The sequence below is a fragment of the Odocoileus virginianus genome, chromosome 15, assembly GCF_023699985.2.
Source record: "Odocoileus virginianus isolate 20LAN1187 ecotype Illinois chromosome 15, Ovbor_1.2, whole genome shotgun sequence".
NCBI lineage: Eukaryota > Metazoa > Chordata > Mammalia > Artiodactyla > Cervidae > Odocoileus > Odocoileus virginianus.
Genome location: NC_069688.1, coordinates 18,441,209 through 18,457,220, shown reverse-complemented (window position 1 = coordinate 18,457,220; position 16,012 = coordinate 18,441,209).

Here is a 16,012-nt window from a genome sequence, read left to right as displayed (position 1 = left end):
GAATATACAAAAAGCGAGCTGTGCATTTCTGTTTATGATATGCTGATACAAAATATCTACCATGTTGGCTGTTGTTTTCTTATAGAACCAGATTGCCCAGTTAAAATCCCTTCCATAGGAAAAAGTCTGACATACGAATTTCCCCCCATAAAATGAAGAAAACTGAAAATCATGTTGTGCTTCAGCACATAGAGGATGAGTTTAGCATCAGGGTGACCTGCTCACAGGTGTGTGCCTGTGGTGGCCACTGCCCCATGCTGAATCTCGCTAAGCCTAGGTGAGCACCCTACCTGAACTCTAACGACAGGAGCTGGTTAGATGGTCAACATCACTTACACTGAGTGTGTGAGTCACACCTATTGCCTCTCTGTTCCAATAGATCTTTTCTTCCAGTATGATCACAGTTAATCCTGGTTCTGGGAATCTCATGCTTTCTCTCTTCAATTTTGTGTTTAGTAGATTTAGGGCTTCCCTTGCAGTTCAGTTGGTAAAGAATCTGCTTGCAATGCAGTAGACTTAAACTCGAAGTGTTGTCAATATATGCAAACAATAAAACCTTGAAAGAAAAAGATAAATTATCAAAGAATGTGTGGGACTTCCCTGGCAGGTTAAGACTTCACTTTCCAGTGCAAGGGTTCAGATTTGATCCCTGGTTGGGGAGTTAAGATCCCATATGCCTCATGGCCAAAAAACCAAAACATAAAACAGAAGCAATGTTGTGACAGGTTCCATAAGGATTTAGCTTTTTATGATACATCTGATCCATCTAATGCATACTGATCAAAAATTCCCAGCGCATTTTAGGAGATTTGTGTGCTAGGTGTGTGAATGTCTTCATGTGAAAATCTAGTACCTGTGAGGCAAGAATTTAATGAGACATTTCTGTGTCATCGTCATCATCACCTGATATTCATTGTGTTAGAACACTGTGTGCAAGACTGCTACTGAAGTGAATAACCTAGCCTTATGCAGGCTTAAGGGGAGTGATGTTTAATATAAAATGATTATGTGTTAGCTTCCTTATTGTTTTAACTTTGCTTTTAAAGAATTACTTTACTGGACAGTATGACCCCCTCTCTCCTAACTAGAGAAACTGTGTAACAGTCTAATTAGCATAGGAGGTTTATTAAAATGTAATAGTGTTTCCAATACTGTATTCTGAATATGCCTGGTATACTTCATGCAAAAAATGGTTATAACTGTTTATTCATTAGTGTATTAGCTGGGCTCTGAGCGATTGTATTGATGACTCTAGGCTATTATGAAACAATCACAGTACTACCTCTTCATTATCAACACACAGATCATTATGCCCATAAATAAACATGAATTTCTTTTTCACAATGTCTTTTATTTTTTTATGTCAAGTGTTAGTAATACATAAATCATCTATAATCTGTTACATTATATAAACATATGATATAGGTACTGACAATTTATCTTGCAAACTTCTGGTCCTAATAAATATCGAGCAGTATCTTAAGTGAGTTTTCTCTTCTTTATGATTTTGTTTTCTCTAGCCAGCTTTACTGTAAGAATACAGTGCATGATACATGTAACATGCAAAATACCTATTAATTAACCTCTTGTGTTGTCAGTAAAGCCTATGGTCAACAGAGACTATTAGTAGTTAAGTTTTGAGGGGAGTCAAAAGTTACCTGTGGATTTTTGACTGAGCAGGGGGTTGGTGTCCTTAACCCTCAGGTTGTTCGAGAGTCAATTGTATTGCTAATGTTTATGCTGTGTGTGTGCGTGTGTATAGTCCATCAGGCTCCTCCGTCCATGGGACAGACTCTACCATCTGAGCCAGCAGGGAACAAGTTTTAATTCCCTTGGGCATAGCAACCGTGCTTCATTTATCTTTGTATCCGGTACCTAGGAGTGTATTTAATACGTTGTAGGCTTTTTGTAAATGTTGAGTGAATTTACAAATGGGAAATGATTTCCCAGAAGCTGATAAATTTGTTTTTCTTTAGGAAATTGAGTTCTAGTCAACAGTAGCACTGGAGAACACAGCATTTTTAGGGAAGGTACTGAGTTTTATTCACAGTTTAATTTACCTTGTTTGGTAAAATGACATCTTGGTGGTGGAAATACTTTCCTTGTGTTCTGGCACAAAATAGTGATGAGTAATAAAAGAAGAATTAGTTAAAAAGAGCAATATTTTATCTTACCTGAAATCTTTGTGGAAGCATGTATTTTATAGTAAACTACAATGTTATATTATTCTATCATATCATAGTTCTGTTTTTATACTCTTATTGGGTGCTGTTGGTCAATTATACTCGAGGCACACTAAAAAGTACTTAGAGCCACCTCCTCAATCCTCAAGGTATAATGCAGAATCATTTTTTTCTTAATTATTTGGTTTTTAAAAATCCCTTAAGATGAAAGGATTGAAGAGGAAAAGTTAAAATTTTATATAACCTCCTGCTCGTTCTGCCTCTGTAACTCAGCTTGCTCCTTGCAAATTCTGGATCATGTAGGTGACGTAGTCTTACTAGAAACGAGCTAATCTCACTCATCCTTGTCGTTCTCTTTGCAATTGCCCAGTCCCTGCAAACTGCTTAATCATGCCTGTCAATGTAAAGGTCAGGCATCCCCCTCCCTGTCTTGACTGCTGTTCCCATGCATGCGAAACCCCTAGTTTAAACCAGCCTATTAGCCGCTAGTGTTGCCCACTATAGTCTGTAGCTTTAATAGAGCTCTGTAACCCCTTTGTTCAGGGCTCAGAGCTTGGAGTGTTAACTCCTCTGGGCCCGCCGGCGTAATAAACCTGAGTTCTCCAACTCTCTGAGTGTGGTGCTTGGTTTCTTGATTACTGGTTTCGGCAACATTTCTGGAGGTCCCAGCAAGACTCCAACCACGCCAGCCCCTTGAGTCGCTGGACTGGTGGCTTGGCCGGCTGGGGCAAAGGAACCCAAAAATGAATGAGGAGGTGCGCCGCCTGACAGAATTCGGGTTCTCTTTCGGACCAGTGTTCTGACTCTCCAGACGGCCGAGCCCTGACTGGACTCATTGGAGCGATGGACCAACTCACCAGGAATGGCCACAGGATAAGTCAAGGCCCCGGAGCCTGTCCCCAGCCTGGTCCTACTCCAACCGGTAGAAGAGGAGACTGATCACCTCCTTGGAGCTCCCAGGAAGGGAGCAATAGTTAAGGAAACCTGGGGACTCAGGAGAAGGGAGGCATTGTGATAGCCTCTGAATGTGAGTACGTGATTACTGATTGAGTGGAGTGAGAGAAATTTTTTTCTTTTTGGAAACTGGGAATCCAATTCTTTTTGCATATGTAATTAAAACAACTAGCTTGTTAAAAGGCCTGCCTAGGGAAAAGCTTGAGGTTAATCCTTTCCATGTCCTTGAAATACACAGCCAACTTTGTCTGAGACCTCAATCTTAGGCAAATTAGAACTTCAAGCAAAGAAGAAAAAGGGGTCAAAGAGATATTTTAAATCTCAAACAGAAAACTATAAGAACTCTGTATGTCTGTCTGAATTTACGTATGTCTCAGTGTATGTCTTTTTTTTTTTCTGATAATATTGTTAAAGTTGTAAATGAGTTCTAATTTAATTGGCCTAAAGAAAAGTAAGCACGTACGAATCAAACAATTCTAAATACAAGAAAAATTAACCTAAATAAATTCCAGATTCATATGAACTTGGAAATATTCAATATTAAATATCTAGTATTAATGTTTGTTTGCTAATCTAATAAGAAAGTAGGATGTATGTTTTTAATATAAAAAGTACAAAAAAAATTCCATTTTATGAAGGGAAAAGAAAGTAGCTCTGACTTACAGGTGGCTGTTACAAAAAGTGATTAGAAGGTTTGTGGAAAATGGACCCTGAAAGAAAGGTTCATACATGGTTAGGACCGACTAAGTTTAAAATAAATTTAATTAAGTTTACCTAAATGAGTTTAAAGTAAGCTGGTTCAAAACTTGAATTTGGTTTTTTTCTGTTAGGAGGACATACTTTCTTCAGACGTTGAACTGCTTTTAATAATAGATTTAATTATTGATCTGTTAACAGATCTTAATTGATCTGTTCTATATTTACCTTTGAAATCTGCTGTTAACATCGGCTAAGTAAATAACTATTATTTCACAGTAACTTATATAATCCTACCTGACTGTTATAAACCCTTTTGATATTGATCAACAAAACTTCCTAAATAACTTGACTTCTAGCTAACTTGGGATGCTTCAGAGGGCCCCTGAGACATCCCAAAGAGCTATCAATCTACCTGGGTTCATTGGACATGTTAAGTTACATGAGAAGTACTGTTGAAGGGTTGATAAATCTTTTCAGGTTATACTGTATGGTTGTTGTTACTAATATAGATAGCCTAAAATTGTGTGAAATTCATATAGATCTGATATGCCCTGATAAAATATGGTCAATTATAATTCTAGTTATCATGTTAAAGTATTACATATCACAATAGTAACCAGGTTTCTTTGTCAATTGCAATAGAATCAGATTTTAAACTTGCCTTCTATGGTTTTACTCTCATGCCTTTAGAAGAATACTGCTAGTTCTTCAAGACTTAGGGGAAAGATTTTCTAAGATTAAGCAGATAAACAGATTTTGTTATTAACAGTAAGCTGGTACCAGACTGGAATTTGGTCTTTGTTGAGAGAACAAAGTTCTCTTAGAATGGAACTTTTGATAACAGATTATGAATTTCTTTGCCTTTAAGTGATTTATATTTGTTTCTAAAATCTTTTTGTTACTTTGGTAAAGTCAGTTCAGTTCAGTCACTCAGTCCTGTCTGACTCTTTGTGACCCCATGGGCTGCAGCATGCCAGGCCTACCTGTCCATCACCAACTCCCAGAGTCTACTCAAACTCATGTCCATTGAGCTGGTGATGCCATCCAACCATCTCATCCTCTGTCATCCCCTTCTCCTCCTGCCTTCAATCTTTCCCAGCATCAGGGTCTTTTCCAGTGAGTCAGCTCTTCACATCAGGTGGCCAAAGTATTGGAGTTTCAGCTTCAGCATCAGACCTTCAGATGAATATTCAGGACTGATTTCCTTTAGGATGGACTAATTGGATCCCCTTGCAGTCCAAGGGACTCTCAAGAGTCTTCTCCAACAGTTTAAAAGCATCAGTGCTTCAGTGCTCAGCTTTCTTTATAGCCCAACTCTCACATTCATACATGACCACTGGAAAAACCATAGCCTTGACTAGATGAACCTTTGTTGGCAAAGTAATGTCTCTGCTTTTTATTATGCTGTCTAGGTTGGTCATAACTTTCCTTCCAAGGAGTAAGTGTCTTTTAATTTCTTGGCTGCAGTCACCATCTGCACTGATTTTGGAGCCCCCCAAAATAAAGTCAGCCACTGTTTGCACTGTTTCACTATCTCTTTGCCATGAAGTGATGGGGCCAGATGCCATGATCTTAGTTTTCTGAATGTTGAGCTTTAAGTCAACTTTTTCAGTCTCTGCTTTCATTTTCATCAAGAGGCTCTTTAGTTCTTCTTCACTTTCTGCCATAAGGGTGGTGTCATCTGCATAACTGAGGTTATTGATATTTCTCCCAGCAATCTTGATTCCAGCTTGTGCTTCCTCCAGCCCAGCATTTCTCATGATGTACTCTGAATATCAGTTAAATAAGCAGAGTGACAATATACAGCCTTGATGTCCTCCTTTTCCTATTTGGAACCAGTCTGTTCCATGTGTAGTTCTAGCTGCTGCTTCCTGACCTGCATATAGATTTCTCAAGAGGCAGGCCAGGTGGTCTGGTATTCCCATCTCTTTCAGAATTTTCCAGTTTGTTATGATCCACACAGTCAAAGGCTTTGGGATAGTCAATAAAGCAGAAATAGGTGTTTTTCTGGAACTCTCTTGCTTTTTTGATGATCCAGCGGATGTCGGCAATTTGATCTCTTGTTCCTCTGCCTTTTCTTAAACCAGCTTGAACATCTGGAAGTTCACGGGCTCACGTATTGTTGAATCCTGACTTGGAGAATTTTGAGCATTACTTTACTAGTGCGTGAGATGAGTGCAATTGTGGGGTCATTTGAATAGTCTTTGGATTGCCCTTCTTTGGTATTGAATGAAAACTGACCTTTTCCAGCCCTGTGGCCACTGCTGAGTTTTCCAAATTTGCTGGCATATTGAGTGCACCTCACAGCATCATCTTTTAGGATTTGAAATAACTCAACTGGAATTCCAACACCTCCAGTAGCTTTGTTCTTAGTGATGCTTCCAAAGGCCCACTTGACTTCACATTCCAGGATGTCTGGCTCTAGGTGAGTGATCACACCATCGTGATCATCTGCATCATGAAGATCTTTTTTGTACAGTTCTTCTGTGTATTCTTGCCACCTCTTCTTAATATCTTCTGCTTCTGTTAGGTCCATACCATTTCTGTCCTTTATTGAGCCCATCTTTGCATGAAGTGTTCCCTTGGTATCTCTAATCTTCTTGAAGAGATCTTTAGTCTTTCCCATTCTATTGTTTTTCTCTATTTCTTTGCACTGATCATTGAGGAAGGTTTTCTTATATCTCCTCACTATTCTTTGGAACTCTGCACTCAAATGGGTATATCTTTCCTTTTCTTCTTTGTTTGTCACTTCTCTTCTTTTCACAGCTGTTTTTAAGGCCTCCTCAGGCAGCCATTTTGCTTTTCTGCATTTCTTTTTCTTGGGGATGGTCTTGATCCCTGTCTCCTATACAATGTCATGAACCTCTGTCCATAGTTCATCAGGCACTCTATCAGATCTAGTTCCTTAAATCTATTTGTTATTTCTACTGTATACTCTTAAGGGATTTGATTTAGGTCATACCTGAATAGTCTACTGGTTTTTCCACTTTCTTCAATATAAGTCTGAATTTGGCAATAAGGAGTTCATGATCTGAGCTTGTTTTTGAGCTCCCAGTCTTGTTTTTGCTGACTGTATAGAGCCTTTCCATCTTTGGCTGCAAAGAATATAATCAATCTGATTTCAGTGTTGACCATCTGGTAATGTCATGTGTAGAGTCTTCTCTCGTGTTGCTGGAAGAGGGTGTTTGCTATGACCAGTGCGTTCTCTTGGCAAAGCTCTATTAGCATTTGCTCTGCTTCATTCTGTGTCCCATGGCCAAATTTGCCTCGTACTTGACTTCCTACTTTTGCTTTCCAGTCCCCTATAATGAAAAGGACATTTCTTGGGTGTGTCAGTTCTAGAAGGTTTTGTAGGTCTTCACAGAACCATTCAACTTCGACTTCTTCAGCATTACTGGTCGGGGCATAGACTTGGATTACCGTGATACTGAATGGTTTGCCTCGGAAGTGAACAGAGATCATTCTGTCATTTTTGAGATTGCATCCAATTACTGCTGGGAAATTTAAAGTGGCTAAACAACAGCTGTAAATCAAAGAGACAGGGCTATGGGAAATCCAAGACAACCACTTGGCTTTTCCCAGCTCCCTGACAGACCTCATTTTTATTTGATGGGTTAAAGCCTTCCCTGGCTACAGTGTTAATGTCCTCACAATGAATTGTCCAAAAAGAAAAAATATTTTTCATTGAATGTTAAGTTCTAGTTTTGTTAATTAAGATCTGTTCTTACTAAGACTCACTTCTGAAATAGTTCCTTGTTACATTATATTGCTAAAAGATTTAATTAAGTTATTTAAAAGGACACTCTAAGATTATTTCTAAAGCTTATCTCAGTAACCAATCTTTGGATAAAGGTCAGGTGCTCCCTGATGTACAACTAGGAGATGAACACTTGGCTATAATCATTTACCTGAGTCAGATGACCTGGGATATACCAGGCTATACCCAGTGAAAGTTCTTGACTTAAATTCTTGCTTGTGACCTTACTAATAACTGCTAGCTATATTATTTTCTATGTAGCTTGTTTCAGAAGATTATTTCTTATGTTACCAAATGTGTGACTAAGCCTGTGATAAAATGCTGATACGCAGTTCCATATGAGATCAACAATTGTAATAATGTAATTCTAGATATGGGAAGAAGCAACAGAGGAAATATTGTCCTGGACCAACAGGCTAGTAAGACAGGTATGGTCCAGAGACTTTTGCTGCTTACAAGGTTTGGTCTAGTGACAACACATTGAGTGGTCTGTCAGTGGAATCTTTGTTAGACCTGGGAATGAGCCTTCCCAGCACCACAGGACACAATGACCATGAAATGCCCCCAAAACATGGTCAAATATGTGGCTATGAAGGGGCCCTGCTGACTGGAAGTTGGCCCTTGCTAGCTGCCTCTACAAAGATTAAATCATGACCACTACAAGATGCTGAACTTCAATACCCCTTGAAAGGAGTTCAGGGTGGAGACAAAAAATAAGGCACTCTGTACTCTTGGAAAACCCCAGGAAAACAGGCCTTCAGATAGTCAGATGTTTTCAGGTAAAGATTTTTATGAGTCCAAATTCTTGCATCTTCTCATACCTCCAGTTCAGTTCAGTTCAGTTCAGTCACTCAGTCATTGTCCGACTCTTTGTGACCCCATGGGCTGCAGCAGGACAGGCTTCCTGTCCATCACCAACTCCCGGAGCTTACTCAGACTCATGTCCATTGAGCTGGTGATGCCATCCAACCATCTCATCCTCTGTCGTCCCCTTCTCCTCCTGCCTTCAATCTTTCCCAGCCTCAGGGTCTTTCCCAATGAGTCAGCTCTTCACATCAGGTGGCCAAAGTATTGGAGTTTCAGCTTCAGCATCAGACCTTCCAATGAATATTCAGGACTGATTTCCTTTAGGATGGACTGGTTGGATCTCCTTGCTCTCCAAGGGATTCTCAAAAATCTTCCCCAACACCAGAGTTCAAAAGCATCAATTCTTCAGCATTCAGTTTTCTTTATAGTCCAACTCTCACAACCATACATGTTTACTGGAAAAACCATAGCTTTCACTAGACGGACCTTTAGAGAAACACTAATGTCATGAGCCAATGTCTGGGCTTGGTTCTCCTGGCTAGCCCCACAGCAGCTTTCCTACTTCTATTAATCTTTAGGCCATATACCTTTCTTGTCAAGTTTGTTTCTTCAAGTAGTAGTATGACAAGAATATCCCCCAGCCAACACCCAGACAATGCTGGAACAAGCTGCCTTATCATTCTGTGGATCTTGTCTCTCTCTGTAAATGCACCCCGAGGTCCTCAGGCTATTCTCCCTTTGAGATCTTATACGGCAGACCACCCCCAGTGATACAAAAGCCCAAAGGAGACCACCAACAGCTAGCTGACCTGGAGATGTCCCAACACCTCCAGGCCCTGGGAAAAGTCTTCTGCCATATTGCCCAAGAAACCTGAAAAAGGACACCCATTCCTCTGGGCAATTGGGTTCATCCCTATCAGCCAGGAGATGAAATATGGGTTAAAGATTGAAAAAAGGAGCCACTTCTACCTGTTTGGACAGGCCCTCACATGGTCTTCCTGGCAACCCCTACTACTGTTAGAGTTATAGGTGTCATCCCTTGGATCCACCACACCAGAGTCAAGAAGGCAGAGACTTCCTGTGATGAGGACACCTGGAAAGCAGTCAGGACCCCAAAAACCTCCTCAAAGTCCGGTTCCAAAGACAACAGCCCTCACCCATGAAGGACGCTGAGCCCTGCTCTAGAGCTGGAAGCTGACTAGTCAACACACAGCAGAATGCTTGAGGATTCTTCAGCCTTGCTCCAGCCACACTCTGGCAGCTGGCTGGTCAATGCATGGCAGAAACTTGAGGATCTGGATATTGAAACAATGATGGATTTTCATTGTCAACCCTGGCCTCTATTCATAATCGGTATTATTGCTGTGCTCTTCATTACAGGACCAACTAGACACCCTGACTGAGGTGGTTTTACAGAATAGGAGAGGGCTGGACTCCTTGGAAGGAAAGTTATGACCAACCTAGACAGCATATTAAAAACCAGAGACATTACTTTGCCAACAAAGGTCCGTCTGGTCAAGGCTATGGTTTTTCCAGTGGTCATGTATGGATGTGAGAGTTTGTGAAGAAAGTTGACCACCGAAAAATTGATGCCTTTGAACTGTTGGCGAAGACTCTTGAGAGTCTGTTGGACTGCAAGGACATCCAACCAGTCCGTCCTAAAGGAGATCAGCCCTGGGTGTTCATTGGAAGGACTGAAAGGTTGTTGCTGAACGATTAGACACGGGATTCTTGGCCTCCAGAGGAAAAGAATTCAATTTGGGGCCAGAGACGAGGCTTGATTGCTTAGAGCTTTTGTGTAATAAAGTTGTATTAAAGTATAAAGGAGATAGAGAAAGCTTCTGACATAGGCATCAGAAGGGGGCAGAAAGAGTACCCCCCTCCTAGTCTTTAGCTGTATGTTATGTAGTCACTCACAATCTGTTACTGAAAAGAAAGGCTGTCATAAAATTTAGAATGGCACCAGATAATTCATCCCTGGCCATAAAACGATTGAGAAGGGCAGAATACCAACAAATAGTTCGTTTACATAGATTAGGGGAACAATACCTGAGTAAGGGGAACCAACTTGAAGATAGAGTCTGGGGTTCATTAACATATCTTAAGACAATATTTCCATATGAAAAAGAAATTTATCGGTTAACTCAAGGTTTGAGAGTTGTTAGCTTCAGGTGAGACCAGGTGTCTTGGCCACACAGCATGTTGAGAGAAACCTCCTTTTAAATTTGTGTAGAGAAGGAAAGACATATCGCTGGTTTGTTTCTTCCTGCCGCTTAAGAGAGATAAAAATGTCTGGCACCTGCACCCTCTTTTCTCCATTTGGAGACCCCTGGCCTTCCTGCCTGTTACCCTCTCAGGACTGATGCTGAATCTGAAACTCCAGTACTTTGGCCACCTGATGCAAAGAGTTGACTCATTGGAAAAGACCCTGATGCTCGGAGGGATTGGGGGCAGGAGGAGAAGGTGGTGACAGAGGATGAGATGGCTGGATGGCATTGTAGGAAGACCAAACGGAATGTAGGAAGAGCAAATAACGCCATGATAGGAGGCAAAAGCAGGAAGACCAGGCCCTCACCCTGGCAACTAAGGCGACTATCAGGTCACCAAGACACAACCAGTCAGAGACTATCAGGCCACCCAGATACAGCCAATCAGAACTTGTTTACGGAAAGATCCCGCGCGCGCGAATGTCTGACCAATGAAAAGACCCCCGCGAACATGTAACCAATCCGCTTCGCTAAATGACCCCTGCTTATGTTTGAAATTGGATGTTCTATAAATATGGGTAGAAAACCGGGCTCGGGGCTCTCAGCCTGTGCGCCACTGCGTTGGACACAGCGGGGGCCCTAGCTCGAGCTAGCAATAAACTCCCTTCTTGCGTTTTGCATTGTCTCTTGGTAGCTTTCTCTCTTCCCGCTCGGGGATTCGGACATCGGGCATAACAGCATCACCGACTCGATGGGTATGAGTTTGAGTGAACTCTGGGAGTTGGTGATGGACAGGGAGGCCTGGAGTGCTGCAATTCATGGGGTCGCAAAGAGTCAGACACGACTGAGCAACTGAACTGAACTGAACTGAGACCTACTGACAGCTGAAAAGAGGGGACTCTGCCTCTTCTTGAATGAAGAATGCTGCTTTTATGTAAACCAATCAGGAAGAGTCAGGGACGTGGCCCAACAGCTAAGGGAACAAATCATAAAAAGGAGAGAGAAGCTAGCTAATTCCTGGGGTAATTGGAACAATATCTGGAGATGGGCACTGTGGCTTCTCCCTTTAACAGGTCCTCTCTTCATGGTCTTTGCGGCATTCTTGTTTGGCCCTTGTAGTCTCAATGGAATTACCTGGTTCATAACCTTTCAGATTGAATCCATAAAGTTACAAACGGTAATAGCTCAATATAGCCCCCTAAACGATGGGGTGCTCTGAATGTCCTACCGAAACATGAGATGATGCTTTCTGCAATGAGTGATAGAAGAATCAAGAGGCGAGCATGAAGACAAAAAGTTACAATTTTACATAACCTCCTGCTGGTTGCTTCTGCTTCTGTAACTCAGCTTGCTCCTTGCAAAGTCTGGATCATGTAGGTCACATAGTCTCAGAAAATGGGGACTTACAATACTAGAAATTGGAGCTTATCTCAGTCACCCTCATCCTGCTCTTTGCAATTGCCCAGGCCCTGCCAATCTGCTTAATCATGCCTGTCCATGTAAAGGTCAGGCATCCCCCTCCCCATCTTGACTGCTGTTCCCATGCATGCGAAACCCCTAGTTTTTTTTTTTTGTTTGTTTGTTTGTTTTGTTTTCTGGAATTTATTCCTCTTTAATGCTGAATATAAAATCTGAGATTTCACCAATGCCTTTAGAGACAAATGCATACAAATTGAAATCTAAAAACAATAATTTTGCAGATCAAAGTGGGTCTTGACACTTTAGAAAAGATATTAAATGAAAAGCATCTGTAGAAAAAGCAAAACCCTATATAGCAGAATCAAATTAAAAAAACAAACAAAACAAAACAGCAAGAGGCTTTGGTACCCTTTAACAACAGAGAACAAATAAGCTTAGTTCATTATTAAATTTATATAATATAAAAACATCTACGTGGGAGTGTTGGATAAATCTATAAAACAGAAACAAATTAAAATATATTAGAGCCTGAGAGAAAAAAAAATCTTCCTTTTCTCCTCTTTGATTTTAATAGAACACCAGAATCTGGAAAAACAAGTACTTCCCCAAATAAATTTTCTTCTGGTCTGCATATACCAAGCAGGATGGCACTCTGTATTTTGTCTAATTTTAAAAAGGCATAATCTGATTTTTAGCAGCACATTTCCTTTGTTCCAACAAGCCTGCTATAGGAAAGAAAAATTCTGTCTTGAAATGCTCCTGATATAATATCTATGTCTACAATTCCCATCCACTTCTTTCCTAGGTGATTGTACAGATCTAAAGGCAGCTAGTTAAAGAAGGGATGAAGAAACCCCTAGTTTAAACCAGCCTATTAGCAGCTACTGCTGCCCACTACAGTCTGTCTATAAAATCTCTGAAACCCCTTTGTTTGGGGCTCAGAGCTTTGAATGTTAACTCATTTGGCCCGCCAGCATAATAAACCTGAGTTCTCCAACTCTTCGAGTGTGGTGTTTGGTTTCTCAATTACTGGTTTCTGCAACAGGATGAAAATATTACCATAATGCTATTTAATATAAGGTGCCATTGAAGGCAGAAACAGACAGAACAGGCTCTGTCTTGAAAGGAGGACTCCATCTTGGGCTGGACTGTGGACTTTGATGTATACGCCAAGTATCTATGGAAACCACATACCAACTGGAAAACCAGACCCCCTGGATGGAAGAACCCCAGGGCTTCTACCTAGACTCTCTGCTGCCTAAAAGAATACCCTAATCATCTGTGTAACCGAATAGAATCATAAATTCTATTATGCTTATTGGGGTATGACCACAGGCCTATTTATAATTGTCCACTGTTAACTACCTAGGCTTAAGGCATACGAATCATGGGTTAACTTTGATTGCATCTTTCTTTTCATTTGTTCAGACTAGTTTCAGAGAATTTGGAGAGGTGGGTTTGAGCACGTACACTTAGGGTATATAAGGTTTTCACAAAAACTGGTCAGGGTCCTTGGCTAAGAGAAGACCCTGCCATGGGTCCACCGGTGTAATAAACTGCACGCTACTATCTGCATTGTCCTTCCAAGTGAGTTTGTTTCCCGGAATGCCTGGCTACAGCACCATAGATCATAAGATCTGTTGCTATCTAAGAGACTAAGGAAAAAACATGGTAAAATAAATTGCATCATAATATTTTGTCATTTATATTTTTTATATTTTACTTTAGATTTTTTAAAATCTCTATATTTATTTAAGGGCTTCTTTGGTGGCTCAGGGGTAAAGAACCTTCCTGCCAATGCAGAAGACTTGGCTTCGATCTCTGGGTTGAAGATCTCCTGGAGTAGGAAATGGCAACCCACTCCAGTATTCTTGCCTGGGAAATTTTGGGGACAGAGGAGCCTGGTGGGCTACAGTCCATGGGATTGCAAAGGGTCAGACACAACTGAAGCAACTTAGCACATAATGGTGAATGGTTTAATGTTTCTTCCTAGATTTAGGGAATGAGAAGAGATGTTCTCTGATCATTTCTGTCCAGTGATCCTGGAGATCCAAATCAGTGTAAAGCAAAAAGGAGAACTGAGGATTACAGATTAGAAAGAAAGATTTTAAAATGTCATTAGTTGCAGATGAAATAATCAATGTAGAAAATACTAAGAAAACGGCAAAATAGCTATTAAAAGTAACAGTGAAATTTAGTGGGAACACAGGCTACAAAGTCGATAACAAAAATCAATTCATTCTAAGGTGTCAGCGAAAATGCATGCTGTAGTAACAACTTCGAGAAAATCTCCTCCATAAAAGCAACAAGAACAAAAAAACTGGCCCAAGTTGTCAGAATCAACATTTTCCAGCTCTGGAAATTAATCCCAGATAAAGAAAGAGGCTGAACCTCACCTCTTTTGAGAACTGGAATATTTCCTGCTATATCAGTAAACAAGAGTGGTAGGGTCCACATGGGGTCTCACTGATAAGATGGCTCATTATATCGACCTTGAAAACAAAGAATAAATCACAGTGATCCTTGAGATTGACCAAATTGCCCAAATGGCATTCTGTTGTCTCACTGGCACTTATCTTCTCAAAGCTGCGAGACCACCAGATTCCAGACCTCCAGCTATGTGACCGTCCCTTCAGAGACTTTTTCTTTGCTGGGGTATAAGACGGACTCTGTCAGAAAGGGAGAATGCTGGTTCTCCTTAGGAGCCAGTCATCCTCTCTTTTCCCTCTAATATCCCTTTCCTTGCCTGACTGCCCAGCTCGCTCTCTTTTTCTCTGCATTCCCCTTACAAAGGGTGTTATAGTCGTCATTGATTCCAGCCATCCCTGTGAGCTGGTAAGCCTTAATGGCACTCAGGAAGGAGAAGAGTACCTTTGACTTAACAGCCATTAGACTGTAAAAACAAACAAACAAAAACACAGGATATTGACCCAGGAGAGCTGAGATACATACGAAAGGAATGATATCAGTGAACCCAAACTCTTGCATAGAAAAGCACTAAATTCTTTAACTTGGGAAACCTGGTTTCTTTTCAGTTCAGTTCAGTCGCTCAGTCGTGTTCAACTCTTTGCGACACCATGGACTGCAGTGTGCAGGCTACCCTGTCCATCACCAACTCCTGAAGTCTACTCAAACTCTTGACCACTGAGCTGGTGATGCCATCCAACCATCTCATCCTCTGTCGTCCCCATCTCCTCCCGCCTTCAATCTTTCCCAGCATCAGGGTCTTTTCAAATGAGTCAGTTCTTCACATCAGGTGGCCAAAGTATTGGTGTTCCAGCTTCAGCATCAGTCCTTTCAATGAATATTCAGGATTGATTTCCTTTAGGATGGACTGGTTTGATCTCCTTGCTGTCCAAGGGACTCTTAAGAGTCTTTTCCAACACCACACAGTTCAAAAGCATCAATTCTTCGGCATTCAGTTTTCTTTATAGTCCAACTTTCACATCCATACATGACTACTGGAAAAACCATAGCTTTCATCAGACGGACCTTTGTTGGCAAAGTAATGTCTCTGCTTTTAAATATGCTGTCTAGGTTGGTCATAGATTTTCTTCCAAGGAGCAAATGTCTTTTAATTTCATGGCTGCAGTGGTTTTGGAGCCTCCCAAAATAAAGTCTGTCACTGTTTCCTTTGTTTTCCCATCTATTTGTCATGAGGGGATGGGACCAGATGCTATGATATTAGTTTTCTGAATGTTGAGTTTTAAGCCAACTTTTTCACTCTCCTCTTTCACTTTCATCAAGAGGCTCCTTAGTTTTTTTTCACTTTCTGCCATAAGGGTGGCGTCATCTGCATATCTGAGGTTGTTGATATTTCTCCCAGCAAACTTGATTCCAGCTTGTGCTTAGTCCAGCATGTGGCATGATGTATTCTACATGTAAGTCAAATAAGCAGGGTGACAAAATACAGCCTTGACATACTCCATTCCTGATTTGGAACCAGTCTGTTTTTCCATGTACAGTTCTAACTATTGCTTCTTGAC